Source organism: Chiloscyllium plagiosum, unplaced genomic scaffold (assembly GCF_037043375.1).
Source record: "Chiloscyllium plagiosum isolate Xiang-an unplaced genomic scaffold, Cpla_swu_hap1 HiC_scaffold_27, whole genome shotgun sequence".
Lineage (NCBI taxonomy): Eukaryota > Metazoa > Chordata > Chondrichthyes > Orectolobiformes > Hemiscylliidae > Chiloscyllium > Chiloscyllium plagiosum.
This window is the reverse complement of record NW_028270165.1, coordinates 43,430,803-43,448,857: the sequence shown is the minus strand read 5'-3', so window position 1 is coordinate 43,448,857 and position 18,055 is coordinate 43,430,803.

Genomic DNA, 18,055 nt, shown 5'->3' with positions numbered 1-18,055 from the left:
GGCCAGATATCCCAACCCAATCTAGTCCCTCCTGCCAGTACCTGGCCCATATCCATCCAAACCCTTCCTATTCATATACCCATCCAAATGCCTCTTAAATGTTGCAATTGTACCAGCCTCCACCACATCCTCTGGCAGCTCAGTACCACCCTCTGCGTGAAAAAGTTGCCCCTTAGGTCTCTTTTATATCTTTCCCCTCTCACCCTAAACCTATGCCCTCTACTTCTGGACTCCCCCACCCCAGGGAAAAGACTTTGCCTATTTGTTCTAACTATGTCCTCATAATTTTGTAAACCTCTAATAAGGTCACCCCTCAGCCTCCGACGCTCCAGGGAAAACAGCCCCAGCCTGTTCAGCCTCTCCCAGTAGCTCAGATCCTCCAACCCTGGCAACATCCTTGTAAATCTTTTCTGAACCCTTTCACGTTTCACAACATCTTTCTGATAGGAAGGAGACCAGAATTGCACGTAATATTCCAACAGTGGCCTAACCAATGTCCTGTACAGCTGCAACATGACCTCCCAACTCCGTACTCAATACTCTGACCAATAAAGGAAAGCATACCAAGCGCCTTGTTCACCATCCTATCTACCTGCGACTCCACTTCCAAGGAGCTATGAACCTGCACTCCAAGGTCTCTTTGTTCAGCAACACTCACTAGGACCTTACCATTAAGTAAGATTTGCTTTCCCAAAATGCAGCACCTCGCATTCATCTGAATTAAACTCCATCTGCCACTTCTCAGCCCATTGGCCCATCTGGTCCAGATCCTGTTGTAATCTGAGGTAACCCTCTTTGCTGTTCACTACACCTCCAATTTTGGTGTCATTTGCAAACTTACTAACTGTACCTCTCATGCTCACATCCAAATCATTTATGTAAATGACAAAAAGTAGAGGGCCCAGCACCGATCCTTGTGGCACTCCACTAGCCACAGGCCTCCAGTCTGAAAAACAACCCTCCACCACCACCCTCTGTCTTCTACCTTTGAGCCAGTTCTGTATCCAAATGGCTAGTTCTCCCTGTATTCCATGAGATCTAACCTTGCTAATCAGTCGCCCATGGGCAACCTTGTCGAACGCCTTACTGAAGTCCATGTAGATCACATCTCCTGCTCTGCCCTCATAAATCTTCTTTGTTACTTCATCAAAAAACTCAAACAAGTTTGTGAGACATGATTTCCCACGCACAAAGCCATGTTGACTATCCCGAATCAGTCCTTGCCTTTCCAAATATATGTACATTCTGTCCCTCAGGATTCCCTCCAACAACTTGCCCACCACCGAGGTCAGGCTCACTGGTCTATAGTTCCCTGGCTTGTCCTTACCACCCTTCTTAAATAGTGGCACCACGTTTGCCAACCTCCAGTCTTCTGGCACCTCACCTGTGACTATCGATGATACGAATATCTCAGCAAGAGGCCCAGCAATCACTTCTGTAGCTTCCCACAAAGTTCTCGGGTACACCTGATCAGGTCCTGGGGATTTATCCACCTTTAACCGTTTCAAGGCATCCAGCACTTCCTCCTCTGTAACCTGGACATTTTGCAAGTTGTCACCATCTATTTCCCTACAGTCTATATCTTCCATGTCCTTTTCCACAGTAAATACTGATGGTGATAATGTTTTGAAGAACGGCCTCTCCCCACTGCGACTGAGCTGATGAATCTCCAGTGCCCACAGGGAATGGAATCCCTTCCCTCATTCCCCACATTTCCACGACTTCTCCGCAGTTCTGGTGTCCTTTTGGCTCTCTGTTTCCGATAAACAATTGAAACTGGGATCACACTCAGGAAACGTGTACAGTCACCCCGCTGCTGCGAATAGTGTAATGTTTCTTTCGTTTGTGTAACTGGTTATAGCTCCTTCCCACAGTCAGCTCACTGGGGCACACTCTCTCTCAACAAGAGGAAAAAACATCTCAAAGTTGAGCAACGAGACAAAATGCAAAAGCAATAAAATGTCGAACCACATGGCGAAAATAATTGTGTCTCTGCCTTTTTTTTCCTTTTGGCGTTTGGATACTTAAAATCTGTCAGTAACACCAGCACCCGCGTAGAGCATACCGCGCATGTTTGCCGGTGTCAGCAAAGCAGTGCGCATGTCCACCAGTGTCAGCAAACCACTGAGCATGCTCATTGCTGTCCACAGAAAAAGGAGCGCGACCTTTTCTTGATGGACCAATAGAGAGCCCTGGAGGACCGGAAGGAGTCTGGTCCTCCTGCCAATCATAGCCACCCCATCGTCTGAATGCGGGCGTTGGACCATGAGCTTCTGAAGTTGCTACTCCTGCTCCTGTCTGTGAATGGAGATTAAGCTTCACCCAGATTGTAAATTCTTTCCTCTGTCCAACTTCTGTGAGTACGGCACTCTGTTTTCTCACCACATTTGCCATTTCTTTTTCATTGTGTCGTGCAATTGTTGGCTTGCAGCAATCGAAAGGAAAGGGAGTGAATCCGGGAGGGACAGACTCTGGAAACGTTGGTGCAGATGTGTCTCAATTGGCAAAATAGACAGGCAGGAGGCTGGAAGAACACAGCGAACCAGGCAGCTTCAGTGGATGATGAAGTTGACGTTTCAGGTGTAACCCTTCTTCGGGACTGGGGACGGGTGTAGTGGGAGATGCAGATAAAGGGGGTGCAAAGGGCAGGGGGGTGAAGTGGGGATAGGTGAAGACAGGCTGAGGGTACGATCTGGTTGGTCAATAGGAAGAAGGAATCTGGTTGGTGGCAGGGAGCGGTGGAAATGAAGGGTTGGTGCTGAGAAGGGAGTTTATTTGAAACTGGGTAACTCATTATTGAGTCCTCTGGGCTGTAGGCTGTCCAGACAGAATGTGAGGTGGTGTTCCTCTAATTTGTGGTTTGGTTCGTTGTGACAATGGAGGTGGCAAAGATGGTCACGTCAGAAAGGGAGTGGGAAGGGGAATTAAAATAGGTGGTGACTGGGAGGTTCGGTCAGCCACTGTGGACCTAGCTGCGATGCTCGGTGAGCTGTTCCCAAAGTTTCTGCTCGGTCTACCCAATGTAGACAAGACCACAATTGGCAAACATGTGGCAAATGCGCTACCACAATGTGAAGTTATAGCTTTTGCTGTGGAAAGAAAAAGCAGAAAGGAGGTGTATTGTTTAAATAGTGATACATTGGGATGTGGAGAAATTGAGAATTGCAGATGCTGGAGATCAGCATCAAAAAGTGTGGCCCTGGAAACTCTCAGTAGGTCAAGCAGCATCCAAGGAGCAGGAGAGTCGATGTTTCAGGTACGGGTCCTTCATCACGAATGAGAAAATGAGTTCAGAAATGCGGCTGTCTTCCTGTAGTTAGGGGCTCATTGAATATATTCAAGGCTGAGTTCATCTGATTTTTGAACAACAAAGAAATGGATGTTTATGGGGGAAGGCATGATTTTTTAAAACCAGTATAGAACACTTACAGAATCATACAGCACAGAAACAGACCCTTCAGTTCAACTGGTCCATGCTGACTATATTCACGAACCTAACAAGTCCTGCCTGCCAGTGCTTGGCCCATGTTCCTCTCAACCGTGCCTGTTCATGTACTTATCCAAATGTCTTTTAAATGTTGTTACTGTACCTACATCCACTATTTCCTCTGGACATTCATGCCACACACAAACCACTCTCTGTGTCCCTCCTGCCTGTTTAAAATCTTTCTCCTCTCGCCATCAAATTTGCTGCCTAATCTTGAAACCCACACCCGACGGAAAGGATACCCTGGCGGTCACCTCATTATGCCCCTCATGATTTTATAAACCTCTATAAGGTCACTTCTCAACCTCCTGTGCTCCAGTGAAAAATGTCCCAGCCTATCCACTGAGATATTGGTAGATTAATATCCAGTTATGATGTGTTCAATGCAAATGCAAGCTTGGAAGACTAAATGGCCTACTCCTGCTCCCAATTCTCTCACTCTGTGTCCAGGACAGCAAGAGATCATCAGACGTAGGAGCAGAAATGAGGCCATTCAGCATATCAGGTGTGCTCCACCATTTAATCATGGCTGCTTGGTTTCTCAACTCCATTCTCCTGCTTTCTTTCCGTAACTCTTGATTCCCCCTTTAAACTCAAACCTATCTAGCTCAGTCCTAAATATCCTCAGTGACCTGGCCTGCACAGCCTTCTGTGGCAGTGAGTTTCATAGATTCACCACTCTCTGCCTGAACAGGTTTCTCCTTATCTCTGTTCTTAAAGGTTTTCCCTTCACTTTAAGGCTGGGTCCTCGGGTCCTCGTCTCTCCTCCCAATGGAAACATCTTCCTAATGTCTACTCTGTCCAGGTCATTCAGTATTCTGTATGTTTCAATTAGATTCCCCCTGAGTGTGGGTCTGTTAATCAGCATGAACCAGACCCTTCAGGATGTGGTACAGCAGGGATTAGGTTCAGCAAAGTGAGAATGGAGGGATAGTGTGTGGGATTGAGATTCTCAGCTTCAAGGGAATAAGAGAAGAAAACAGTTCGCTGTAAATTAGAATTTACCTGATGGGCTGAGGACTGGCAGACGGAGTTTAATTTAGAGAAATGTGAGGTTTTGCATTTTGGTCAAGCAATCCAGGCAGGGCTGACACAGTTAAGGGGAGTGTTGCAGAACAAAGAGACCTTGGAGTGCAGGTTCATAATTCCTTGAAAGTGAAGTCTCAGGTGGACAGGTTAGTGAAGGCGGTGTTCGGTATGAAGATGAAGAGGAGCTCCTTTTCCCGTTGAGTAGTGAATCTATGGAATTCTTTGCCGAAGAAAGCAGTAGAGGCAGCTTCATTAAGTATAATCAAGACATAGTTGGATGGGTTTTTGCATGGTCGGGGAATTAAGGGATTACTTGTGACATGCAGGGAGGAGGAGCTGAGACAATGAATCGATCAGCCATGATAATAACGAATGGTGGAGCAAACTGGACGGGTCAAATGACCTACTTCTGCTTCTATTACTATGTAACTATAACCCTGCATTTCCCATGGCTAACCCACTTAACCTGCATATCCCTGGGCACTGTGGGCAATTTAGCATGGCCAATCCAAATCAAGGCCGGTGAGCAATGTAGTCATGTGGGAAATTAACATCAGAGGACAATAGAAAGGGACAAGGAGAGTAAATGTACCAGCAATCAAAACTGGATTCTAAGGATCACAAAAATTGAAACTAAAAACAGCGTGTCTGAATGTGTGCTGCATTGTAACAAAAGCGAATGAATTGACTGCACACATTGAAGAGAATAATTATGATCTGAGACTCCTTACAGAGACATGGCTTCAGAATGACAAGGTTAGGATCCTGAATATCAAGGGAGTAGTCAAATAGGTAAAGGCAGAGGGTTGGCACTGCTAATCAAAGCACTGATCACAGGGTAGTCTGGTGTCAGCTCGGATTTCAGGTCCGGATTTCTCTGTCCTCTGATCTCCCTGTTCCCACAGAGTATGATGTCGGTCTGTTCTCAGCTCTGCTGGATTTCTGCTGAAGCTTTTACGCCTCTTTCCAGCTTCCAGAACAATAAAACGTTCTGTCAATCGACAGCCTACCCACAATCTCCCAGCCTGTCAACCATCCAGACACATAGTGTAGCCATAGCAGGGAATCGAACAAGAAAAATGAAACAAAATTAGAATAAAATAAATGCTTAATGTTTGTTCATTAGGAAGTAAACCAGAAATAGGGGTCTCCCAGGATTCTGATGTCTACTACATGAGGAATTCTGTCTCCCTCAGATGTAACTGTTAGTACTGTTGGGGCAAAGTAACTCGTGTGCCAAATCATTTAAAGCAAAGTAGTCAGAAGTTATCTTCTACTGCAGGTTTAGCTCGGCTCGAATTACCGATAAGGGACAGAGAGAAACAATCCATCATTCTATGAAGCAGCGCAGTCTAATGGCCTGAGGAGCAGAGACAGTCTGCAGCTGCAAGGTCAGGCTATCAAAACAGAATTCCTTCGCCAGGGCTCAGACAGCATTATATTAACAGGCTACATTTTACTGCAAACATTGCTTTGTGACAAAATGGCTTCCATGCAGTTTTGTCAATTTTGATCAAATTCTCCCACAATCCCTCTTTTTTTTTATTAAAAAGAAGAGATTGGGGGTGTCAGCAATAGGGGAATGATACCCAGAGCCAGGGGGATTGTCAGGGGGTGGTGGTTGGAGATCAGACAGATAGTCCTCGGGTTCAGTAAGGACAGGGGCAGAAGGCTCCAGGGGTTGGGAATCATTATCAGGAAGGGGGAAATCTCGACATCTGAGAGATCGCTGGAGAGGAGGGCCACAACAGTGAACTGAGCCGAGCACAGGATTGGCTGTGGGGTGACGTTTATTTTCAGTTGAGCAATTCCAAAGGCAGGGGAAAAGAAAGCTGCAAGTCGGTCAAATTCTATAAGGGCTCGCTTGGTGCGAGTTTGGGATAGATGGGGATATGGGCACATACCCAGCTAGAGTGGTTGACCTTCTGTGTAGAAAGAAAAATATTAAACTGTAATTCCCGTTTACTGGAGGTTATCAGGTCCAGTCAAACATAGTTCATGAAAGAAAGGTAAGAAAGAGTGCAGTGAAAGGCAGAATGATCAGGCTGAGCCATTCACGGATGAAGGCTGAAGATGTGTCTCTGATGCGGTCTTCTGTGTTCCTCCAGGAGGTGGCGCTCTTTTGCATTGTGTTGTGTGTGTCCATGCGGCCTCCCTTGACCTTGACTGCTGACCGGGTGACCAACAGGACTAGGAATTGGCCCTTCCATCTCGGCTCCAATATGCCCAGTACTAATTCTTAGGCTTGGTGTAGCTGTGAATGCAAACTTTGAAGAGATTTGGTTAACTGATGCAAATATTTCGCATTTGTCCAACACGAGAGTGGCAGGTGTTTCAATCATTGGGATGGTTTTGATTCATCTACTAAATACATCTACTCTTTTTAGACAATATTCATAACAACATATGCAACGTAATTCTATAAGAGCAAGTTGTAGACAGGTAAAAAGGCACACTAGGCAAGGAAGTGGTAAACAAATTCAGGGCAGCCCTCTTACAGCATGCATATTGTTTATTTACAAATTAAACACTCTTCAGCTCTTTTCCTCGCTGCTTTCTGAAAATCCAGGTGCCACCAAGTTTGTAACAGAGTATTAACCATTCCCTCCCTGCCCAAGTGTGTACAATATTGCGTCTCGTCAAATGAAATAGGCAGCAGCAAAGAAGGAACACAAAGCAGTCCAGCAGGGGTCACCCACATTTTGGTTTGGGTGTGGAGTGAGTACTCTATTTCAGGCCATAGTTTGTGCTCTTCTTCAGGGGCGTCCCCCGTGATTTCAGCACCATACCCAGGCAAATGTGCATTCAAACCAGATTACAAAGTGTTAATCTTTATGCAACCTGGAGGGTGTCGGCACGGAGTTGAAAAATGTGGTGCTGGAAAAACACAGCAAGCCAGGCAGCATCCGAGAAGCAGGAGAATTGACGTTTTGGGCATAAGCCCTTCTTCAGGCCCGAAACGTCGATTCTCCTGCTCTTGGGATGCTGCCTGGCCTGCTGTGTTTTTCCAGCACCACATTTTTCAACTCTGGTCTCCAGCATCTGCAGTCCTCGCTTTCTCCTCGGTGTCGGCACTGAGTCAGTCTCTCCCTGTCTGTCTCTCTCTATGCCTGCCGATGCGCCTCTCTCTTTTTGTGCTTGTCTGCGTCTCTCTGTCTCTCTCTCTCTCTCTCTGCCTGCGCCCCTCTTTCTCTCCCTGCCAGCGCATCTCTCTCTCTCTGCCTGCCTGTTCCTCTCTCTCTGCCTACATGTCTCTCTCTGCAATATTTTCCAACTTTCTTTGAATTTCAGTTTGTCAGTTTTTGTTTATTCCTTCCTTCCAAGGGTAATGAAGCACTCACATTCCAGAACAGTCCAAGTTCGGGAGTTGAGCCTCATAAATCCTGGCTGTGACACACCAAGTGTTCAAACTCTAAATACCTGTCAGCTGTTCCATTTGCAAATCGAACACTGTTTTCAAGGCAAGCTGTTAGTGTCTCTGCATTAGTCCACAACCCAGGGGAAATATAACAGAGTCTTTAATAGTTGCCCACTGCATCCTGTATGCCAAATTTATTCAAGTCTGAACGTCCTGAAGCAAGCAATCATACTAATTGCAGAATTTTACAAGCCAATTAAAACTAATGTTGGGCACTTGAATGGATCGGCGGCATTTTGAAACCTGCCGCAGACCTCAGTGTGGGTCCAGGTCTTATCAAAAAAGTTTTCACCGGCCATAACCCTGGGGCAAGCAAATTCTTTATTACTAATTTTTTAAAGCATAAGCTGCTCTTAGCAGCATTACATCAGGACACTCTCATTAGTATCTTGTAGCTGAGTAGCGAGAATTGTATCATCATTTTTGTCCCTGGCCAGCTTTCCTTTTTATTTGGACACAACAAAGCAGCAACCACCCTCTATATTTCATCTCTCAAAGGGTATCAGCCAGTGACCTGGCAGGACCAGGGTATCTCCTGGCTGACTCGCCAACTGTGGGGGATGGAAATAAAACCCCATGCAAAGAACGAATTTGTTTATCAGGGAGCAGTACAGCTGCAAGGCCAACCGTCTCCGCTGAGCCTGGGAAACATAAGCTTTAGCAAGCAAGCACTAAAATGAGATTCAAAATGGTTTCCAGGCTTTAATATGTGACAAAATAGCTGACCCAAATCTCTCAATTCTCCCACATCATCGCAAGGAATAAAACTATGAAAATGCAACAAAGTTAGAAATAAATAGACGATCGAGCGTAATGTTTGTTCATTAGGAAGTAAACAAGAAATAGGGGTCTCCCAGGATTCTTATCATGCTCTACTTGAAGAATTCTCTCTCACTTACATCTGACTATTAGTACCCAGCTAAGATTTACTACAATATTTACATCAATAGAAATAAAGCGTCTGTTATCAAATACACATAAAGGCATCCAACACTGATGTAGACTTTTCTCTCTCTCATGCACTTACGCGCACACATAAGTCCATGGGAATAAATGTGTATTTGCAGAATTATATTTGCAGAGTTAAAAATCACACACACCAGGTTATAGTCCAACAGGTTTAATTGGAAGCACTAGCTTTCGGAGTTCAGCTCCTTCATCAGGTGTTTATGGAGTATAAGATTGTAAGACACAGAGTTTATAGCAACAGTTTACAGTGTGATGTAACTGAAATTATATATTGAATAAGACCTGGATTTGTTAAGTCTCTCATCTGTTAGAATGACCATGTTGGTTTCAGTTCTTTCATATGTAAATCACAATGTTTTTTAAAAGTTAAATTCTCATGTGAACTTTAGCAATTGGTGTCGTGTCAGCCCAGATAATGTATTGAAGGTGTGAGCTCCCCTGTGTGAGACTGTCTGTGCCACAATGGTTAAACTGATTTACAGAATCTTACATGGATTCATGCAGTTTTGAGTAAAGATGTAATTCTGCAAGTACAAATTCACCCAACAAACCTGTGCGTGTGTGGGGAGGTATATTTGCAGATACATTCCATTTTGTTTAAAAAATGCACAATCTGCAGGCAGTCCAATACATATAATAGTTTGGAAATTCCACTTTGGAAATAGAACTAGTCTGACTCAAGATTGGGATACAGGCAGATTCTGACCTCACGCCTTTAATGCATTGTCTGAGCTGAGATGTCACCTTTTGCTATAAAACCTTGTTATCTCGAGAAGGTGACAACAAGAAATTCTGGGGTTTACATTGGAATAATACCTGCAACCCATTCTAAAAAGGTGAAATCCAGGTTTGTTCAATATACCATTTCAGTGGCAGGATGCCTTAATGTTTTGCTATAAATTCTGTGTTTTATGATCTTATTCTCCACAACCACCTGATGAAGAAGCAGCACTCCAAACGTTACTGCTTCCAAAGAAGCCTGTTGGACTACAACCTGGAGTTCAGATTTAAACCTTGTCCAGATTAAAGTGGATTGGCCATGCTAAATTACCCATTGTGCCCAGGGAGTGCAGGTTAGGGTGAGTTGGCCATGCTAAATCATGCATAATGTCCAGCGATATGCAGCTAAGGTGCGTTACTCAGGGTTAAATGTAGAGCAGTGGGGGTAGGGGAATGGATGTGGATGCGTTACCCTTGGGAGGGTCGGTGTGGACACGTTGGACAGAGTGGCCTGCTTCCCACACTGTGAGGATTCTTTGAAGTTTCTTTATCTCAAGAGGGTTGCAATATAAAAGCAGCGATGTGCTACTGAGCCTTTATAAAGCTCTGGTTAGGCCCCATTTGGAGTACTGTGTCCAGTTTTGGTCCCCACACCTCAGGAAGGACATACTGGCACTGGAGCGTGTCCAGCCGAGATTCACACGGATGATCCCTGGAATGGCAGGTCTAACATATGAGGAACGGCTGAGGATCCTGGGATTGTATTCATTGAAGTTTAGAAGATTAAGGGGAGATCTAATAGAAACTTACAAGATAATACATGGCTTGGAAAGGGTGGACGCTAAGAAATTGTTCCCGTTAGGCGAGGAGACTAGGATCCGTGGACACACCCTTAGAATTAGAGGGGGTATATTCAGAACAGAAATGCGGAGACATTTCTTCAGCCAGAGTGTGGTGGGCCTGTGGAATTCATTGCCGCAGAGTGCAGTGGAGGCTGGGACGCTATATGTCTTCAAGACAGAAATTGATAAATTCTTGATGTCACAAGGAATTAAGGGCTACGGGGAGAATGCGGGTAAGTGGAGTTGAAATGCCCATTAGCCATGATTAAATGGCGGAGTGGACTCGATGGGCCGAATGGCCTTACTTCGGCTCCTATGTCTTTGGGGTGTTCCCCTCCCCTTTGTGCTGCCGGGCACCGCATGCGCAGTGCGTGGGTCGCTCTCGGTCTCGTCCCGCCGCCTTCACCGTCATTTTGCTCCGCTTTTCGCCCCGCCCCTCGTTCCATTATTGACGTCACAACGCGGAAGTCGCCCTGTCAGTTTCATAATGAATCCCCCTCCCTCTGGGCAGCTCTTCATCCTGGGAGGGAGACAGAGATGGCAGGAGGGGAAATTGGTCACTTGTCGCAATTGGAGTTCATCCAGGGAGGGAGCAGCCTCCGCAAACTCAGGATCGACGTTGGGAAAGCGGAGGGCAGATGGCTTTTCTGTTTTTATTTTTAAAATGCACCCGATTCCCACAACTAACTGCAACAGGTACAATTACAGCACATGCAATATTCCTCATTGCAGCTTCACGCCGGTTTTGTATCCTCTTCTTCCTGCGCCTTGGCTCCAGCACATTCAGCTTCCTTCCCTCATTCCCATCCCCCGCCCTGATGGCCAAGCTGACCCGCAAAAATTTGGTTTGCCCCTCCGTTCTTTCCCAGTTTTCTTTTGTGGGTTTTGAAAACTTTCCCAATCCTCTGATTATAGGAGTTGAATTTATGTTGTAGCTGCACCAGACATTGGTTAGGCCACTTTTGGAATGTTGTGTGCAGTTCTGGCCTCTCTGCTAGAGGAAGGATGTTGTGAAACTTGAAAGGGTTCTGAAAAGATTGACAAAGATGTTGTCAGGATTTGAGCTGAACAGGCTGGGGCTGTTTTCTCTCGAGCGCCAGAGGCTGAGGGTGACCCTACAAACTTTTATAAAATCAGGAGGGGCATGGATAGGGTAAATAGACAAGGTCTTTTCCCTGGATGGATCATAGCTTCAGGGTGAGGGTGAAATTTAAAAGGAACCTAAGGGGCAACTCCTATATTCAGAGGGTAGTGCGTGTAAGGAATGAGCTGCCAGAGGAAGTGGCAGCTGGTACAATTACAGCATTTAAAAGGTATCTGGATGGGTATATGAATGGGAAGGGATGAGAGGGACAAGGGCCAAACGCTGGCAAATGGGACGAGATAGATTTAGGATATCTGGTCGGCATAGATGAGTTGGACGGAAGGGACTGTTCTCTGCTGTAACTCTCTAACGTTTGCCATGTCTGTTTGTTCAGTTTCTCTCTGGTGTTGGTGTTAATGCCTTGATGTCTCATTTTGCTCCCCACATCCTGGGGACATTAACCATTTCCTGTCTGGTTGTTCTGATGATCTGGACTGCTGTCTGGGTCTTCGGGTTTCTGGGATTGGTCAATAAATGCACCTGGAAATGACGCTTTGTTAATCACACAAGCAATTGTTTATTCTTTGGTATGGCCGGGTCGGTAGACTCTGATCAGCCCAGAAGGATGAGTACTCAGAGACCACCAAAATAATCCGCCGACTTTACCAGAGTTTGTATAGAGCTTATATACATTGTTTATAGTCAGACATGAGCATGATGACATAGTAACAACTGTCATGGGAATTAAATCAACTTGATTCAAGTGTTTATTTCAGACCTTTGCAAAAGGACCCAATACATTGGCAAGACGCCTCATGTAAGGGGCACTGATAGCTTTCACATACCCCCTTTATACTATAATTCGCTTTTCCTTATCAGCTCCTGCATGGCTAGAAGCCTGGAACATTCAAGTTCCTTTCCATATATGGAGTTGATTTTCTCATTTCTTGGCTGCTGATATGGTAGTTTAACTGGCCTTGTAAGTCTGCTGTTAGGTCGGTTTGCCTTTACATTTTTGTTTGTTTGCAATACCCTTAGTTCCAGTCAGACCCTTACTTCTCTGTTCCCCTATGCCTTTATAGATTTCACAATGGATGTTAATTTTCCATTTCATGACAACAATGACATGAAAATATATCGAGCCAGATAGCTATATATCAGACTGCTTAGGGAGCACCAAGCCTTTCCTCCAACATCATCTACCTGTAACACAGCTTTCTGGTGTTATCGTCACTTGCTCTGGTGTGCCCTGTACATAGGAGAAAGTGAGGACTGCCGATGCTGGAGAAGGGCTCATGCCGAAACGTCGATTCTCCTGCTCCTTGGATGCTGCCTGACCTGCTGCCCTGTACATCGCCCATTTTCACAGATCACACACTTCAACGTTACTGTCTGGTGGGATCCACGCAATCAGGTCTTCCTGCGGTGGAACCTCTGGTCGTTTTACCACTTGGTATCCCGCTGCACTCCTAAGCAAACGCCATAGGCAGGTACACAAGCAGGGTCCTTATACAAAGCACTATCAGTATGACCAGCCTTACAACTAGTAGAGCGTGTAGGATCCAATAACCCCAAGCTCCCCAAAGGGCGATAAGCCGTTGGAACCAAGAATCATATGCTGGGGGAGGCGGTCTTACTGCCGCCTTCATATGATTTATCACACTAGTGATATTCTGGGACTCATCGGGAATATTAAAACAGCAGGAGGTACATAACAATTTGCAGACGCCCCCCTCTCTGCCATCAGTATGATTAGTACTAATCGATTTTGTATCGCTGCTTCCCTTACTGCTGTAAATTCAGGAATGGTGAGTGCTAGACCTTGCTCCGTCTCATTTGCTAACAGTAATATACTATATGCCAGGCCATTAATCTTGTTTATTGCCAATGTTGTCCCAGCTCCCAACAGAATGGACCACCCAACGTTTGGTCCTGGCGTAGTCCAGGGGTCTGCGAGTGTGTTCCCCTTCCAATGCAGTGGCATGTCCCTTCGGGTTTGCCCATTACTAGCTTTTGGGACGAACACTGTACCATGGGGTAACAGCACCCTTTCCATCCTGGAGGGAGGTGGTGGTACTCTCTCTCTCCACAGGCCCATATTATACCCGCCATCATGGTCTGATTACTGATTAAAGGAACAATTAATGATGATCGTACCATTTGCGTAAGTTGCTGAGCAAGAATCGTTGTTCAAGTACAATGTCGTCATACATTGGGAGATCCCCAAATGGAATCTCCCCTGATTTGTGCAAATACACATTTCTCCCCTGCCTTCCACTATATGGAAGGCTGTGGTCGGGAGCCTTGGGACTGCAGTTAGCCTTGCGTTCGGGTTGCTGGCGCGAGTTTTGCCCTTATTGCTCCCCCTATCAGTGTCAGGGTAGTCGCTGCCCGCAGAAGCAGGCAGCTAGCATTTCTTGCCGGGTTCTGTGATTGGTTTGGCAGCCCACCATTGGGCTGTGTGCAATATATCCAACAAGGGTAGCCAACCTCTAATCTCCGGTGTTGTATTTGGGCCAAGGCACGAGCTCTGTTTCCTTCACATCTCGCGATGGCCCTTCGCACCTCTCAACCTACTGGTGTCGCATTTACACCATATATCTCATGCAGGGCCAATTCCACTACCGAGTTAGACTCGCTCCTGAGCCCCGGCTGACTCCCTCTAGGTTCTGGTGTGACATTAATGCCCTTTGCCCTGCTTGGGGTTATGTCCATGATTTGGTTTGTTTAGTTGCCGTGCCCTGGTGCTACTATCTTCTGTCGGACCTTCTGCCGAGTTGGGGGGGGGGGGGGGAAGCTGTACCACTATATTCACCTTTCCATAAATGTTGGAGAAGGGTCTATCTATTCCACACCACCAGACACCCTCATCATTCTTCTGAGTCTTGGTATTATTACCCGTGTCTTGGGGCCTCCTTCCTTGATAATAGAATACCTATTTCCCGTGTCAGGTGTCCCTGTAGCCGTGGTGGCCACTATTAAGTGCCAGTCACTGGGACACAAGGATTCCTGCATAAATACTTATCATCCCATTTATAGTCGTCCTGGTTACTAAACAGCCATGGGTCGCATTTAAAAGTCCCCTTAGCACCCTCGGTTATGATTACTGTCTGCGGCTGTATCTCAGACACCCGTGCCCTTGGGAATAGTCCTGCCAGGGCGCTTACTGACAGTGTGAGCTGGGGCAGCCCCAAATTTATATGAGGCATCCAGCAACCTTACAATCCCCATGTATATAAGTCCAATCTGGTTATCGGAGTTTCACAGCTTGCACTTATTTGGTTCCGGTGCTGTCTGATGTCTCCTCAGGTCCAGCTACACATTTGCAATGGCTGGCATGTATCCACGTGGTTTTTTCAGTGATCTGAACAGCTGTCTGTGTTGTAAGGAGCACTTGAAATGGCCCCAGCCACCTCTCTGGTTTCCAGCTTTTCCTCCTGAAGTCTTTCATCACTATCCAGTCTCCAGGTTCTAGATCGTGCAGCTTCCCTTCTGCTGGTTGGGGTAGTACTGCTCTCACTTGATTCTGTATTTGAGACAAAAGTCTAGAGTTTTATACAGTAACACAACATCTCATCCTCACTGTGTCTGTTATTTGTCTTGCTTTAGGTCTTGGGCCAATTCCTGTGTTGGGTGGTCTACCAAACAAAATCTAAACGGGCTAAGATTGGGTCTTCCTCTCCTCCTAGATCTCCTATAGCCTAGCACAATTGGAAGTGCCTTTGTCCATGTCACCCCGAGCTCCTCACAGCATTTTTTCAATTTATTTTTTAGGGTAGCATTCTCTCGTTCCAGTGCCCCACTGCTCGCTGGGTGGTAGGCACAGTATTGTCTCATGTTTATTCACAAGTAATCACTGATCTGCTGTAAGGCATTATTGACAAATGGTGTCCCATTGTCGCTACTAAGCCTTTCAGGGGTGCCCCATTTTGGAATTATTTCAGTTAGCAAAGCCTTGGCTACGGCACTGGCATCCTGTTTAGACGTGGGGAATGCTTCCACCCATTTGGAAAACATACCAACTATTACCAGGCAATACCTTTTCCCTCAGTTGTGTGTTAGTTCAATAAAATCCAACCGTAAAAGTTCCAAGGGTCTTTGGGTTGGGGGTGTGCTGCCTGACTCATCTGTATTCCCCTCCCCACACTAATAGTGGCACAGATAACACATCATTCACAATATTTCTAGGAGTAGTGAGTAAATCCCTTAGTGTACCAGTGTGCCGCAATCCTGTTGTACATCTCCGCCCCTACCCCCCCTTTTTGACACATGGTCATTACCGTAGAATGGCATAGAATGGGAATAATGATCGCGGTAGACAGGGTTTACCATTGGGGCCACACCACACCCCTTCCTTCATGCTGCATCCTGCCCTTATCCACTCACGCTTCTCCTCCGGTGTGGCCTGTGACTGTAACTCCCATATGTCTGCTGTTGAGAAACAAATTTTTGTCTACACACGTCAAACTGATCACTTGGCGGCTGCTGGGCTGCCGTCCTTGCCGCTGAGTCTGCCTTCGCATTGCCTTGAGAAATTGAATCGTTATTTTTTGTGTGGGCTTCACACTTACACACAGCGAGTAATTTGGGCAATAGGACCGCTTCCAGGGGGTCAGATATCAGGCCAGGGTGTGTGATGGGCTTTCCAGAGGAGGTCAAGAAGCCCCTGTGTTTCCATAGGGTTCCAAAATTATGTACAACCCCAAATGCATATCTGCTGTCTGTGTAAATATTCACTGTCCTTCCCTTTGCCTTGACTGAGGCATGTAATTTGGTGATCAGCTCTGCTACTTGCGCTGACAGATGAGAAGGGAGTGATCCCGCTTTGACTACCTCGTGGGTAGCAGTAAGGATACTGCATGTGGGGCCAGTAGGGTTAATACACTATAGCCGACTATGTCCCTGGATGCTACAACACCCTTTTCAGCTGCAACCACAGCTCGCAGGCATTTAGGCAATCCTCCACGATGGGGTTTAGTTTTGCCGAAAAATAAGCTACCGGCCTCAATTTTGCCCCATGTCCTGCAACAGCAGAGATGTCATGCAGCCACGCTTCACATCTACCGTTTGTACAAAAGGCTTGTTTGGATTCGGAATCCCCGGTGTCTGTGTAGCTTGGAGGGCCTTTTTCAATTCAGCAAAGGCACTCTTGGCCTCTGGGGTCCACTGCAACGGATTCTGGCTCAGCAACCCTTTGCCATGGGCTATGTCACTTAGGGATGCCTCAAGGGTTGTGTAATGTGGATAAACATTCTACAGTCGGAGCACATGCCCCAAAAAGGACAGCAATTGTTTCTTCGTGTGAGGCTTTGATATTTGCTGGATTGCTTGAACTCTGTCTTGGCCAATGGCCTTCCCTTGTTCAGATATTAAGTGACCTAAGAACTTCACCAGTTGTTGCACAAATTGTAGCTTTGCGAGACTAGCTTTGTGCCCTTCCCTTGCTGGATGGCAGAGCAACACAAGGGTATCTTTCTCACATTGTTCCTCTGTTGGTGCTGCTATTAAGCAATCATCTACATACAGCAGAAGCGCTGACCCTGGGGTTAAAACAAGAGTCTCCAGACTCCTGCGTGGAGCCTCATTATATATGGTGGGGGGACTCACAGTAACCTTGACAAAGTCATGTGAAGGTATACGATTTTCCTTTGAATGAAAAAGTGAACCAGATTGACTATCTGGGTTTACCGGTTACACTAAAGAAGGCTTTTGCTAAATCCACAACAGAGAACCATTTACTGTCCGGTGGAATGTGAGCCAACATAGTATAGGGGTTGGGAACATTTGGGGCGTGTGGAACAACAGCGTTATTGACTGCCTGCAGGTCTTGAACAAACCTCCATTCCTCTGGTTCACCCGGAATATTTGCGTTTTTGACCGGAAAAATGGGGGTTCTCGCCAGTGAGTTTTCACAGGGGATTATCACTCCAGCCTTTAGGAGGGATTCAAAGACTGGAGTAATTCCTTCGATAGCCTCAGGTTTTAACGGGTGTTGTGCTCTGCAAGGCCGATACTCAGACTTGGGGGTTATTTGTGTGGGTTCACAGCCTCATATGAGCCCCACGTCATGTTTGCCTTTTGCCCACAGCTCAGTAGGGACCTTTCTCTCAATCTTGGGTCTGAGACTTCTACTTTAGGAAAATGCCAATATAGTATAAGGCGACCTTCCTAGGCTCTCCAAGGCTAGCCGGGGTTACCTGGACTGCCCTATCTGCCTGAGTTAGCCAATTTAGTTTCTTCCTCTATGTCCGCATATCTTCACTGAACCAGATACCCACATCGTCCCTCAAGACCCAATCTTTTTGTTTTTTGTGCCTTTAGTACCCATGGTCCCAAATCCTGCCACCTGTTGCCGGACACCTTCGCCAATGACACGTGAGAAAAAGAGCCTTCCACGTCAAAAAGATAGGTTCTCCTTGCCGTCACAGAGACCTTGGATAAGTTCACACTGACTGCACATCTGTCGTCATTCCAATAAAATTCGCACAATGACAATTGATCTGGTT